This window comes from Drosophila guanche, unplaced genomic scaffold, assembly GCF_900245975.1.
Source record: "Drosophila guanche unplaced genomic scaffold, DGUA_6, whole genome shotgun sequence".
Classification (NCBI taxonomy): Eukaryota; Metazoa; Arthropoda; class Insecta; order Diptera; family Drosophilidae; genus Drosophila; species Drosophila guanche.
Genome location: NW_023002647.1, coordinates 1 through 707, shown reverse-complemented (window position 1 = coordinate 707; position 707 = coordinate 1). Strand labels below are relative to the sequence as shown.

General features: G+C 30.7%; 1 long non-coding RNA gene across 1 annotated transcript; it reads left to right on the top strand.

Moving 5' to 3' along the window:
• The first annotated feature begins 7 nt into the window (after positions 1-7).
• LOC117591784 lies at positions 8-592 on the top strand. Its single transcript, XR_004574483.1, has 2 exons — positions 8-232; positions 520-592. It is a non-coding gene; the product is annotated as an uncharacterized LOC117591784 (long non-coding RNA).
• Positions 593-707: the final 115 nt, after the last annotated feature.

Below are 707 nucleotides of genomic sequence, written 5' to 3'. Positions count from 1 at the left end.
TCGCTTCGATATTCCATGAAGAGAACTGTTCCAAATCCAACCAAATTATACTGCTGATATAAGGCTTTAACAAATTAGTTTTTTGTTCAATGTTTACTTTATTAGATTGCAACACAATACTTTTTTCTTTTCAGAAAGATGGTGGAGAATATTAAATATATGAGTCTACAATATGCTAAGGAAGTCTCTCTGCTGAACTAAGATCTAATGAATTTATTGGAAGTTTAGAGAGGTGTGTATGCTATGCATGTGGTGAGACAACTACCAGTAATATTTGAGCAGGCTACATAGAAACTTATTTTTTGTTTAGAGAATTTAACAAATGAATATCGTAATATCTTCGTTCTGATCTTCCGATACAAAAGAATTGATAATTGATAGCATGATGATTTGTTTACGGATTCCCCATCATTTATCTAATAAATGAAAAGTTCCACCCACTGAAACTATATTAGAATACAAAAATTTAATTTGTTGATTTGTTTGATTTCTAATTCTTAGTTTTCTCCTGGTTTTCAGCTACATGTATTATGCCTGGAATCAAAGGATAACGCGAGTCCTATTTCAGGTGGGTACGTAAGATGATAGCCAAAAAAAAACTCAGAAATGATGTTTTTTTTATTTGCTACTCTTGAAAAAGATGATGAAAATTGTCACCTTAGTAACTGATCTGGAAGGAAATAAAAAAAATATTGCTATACAATACT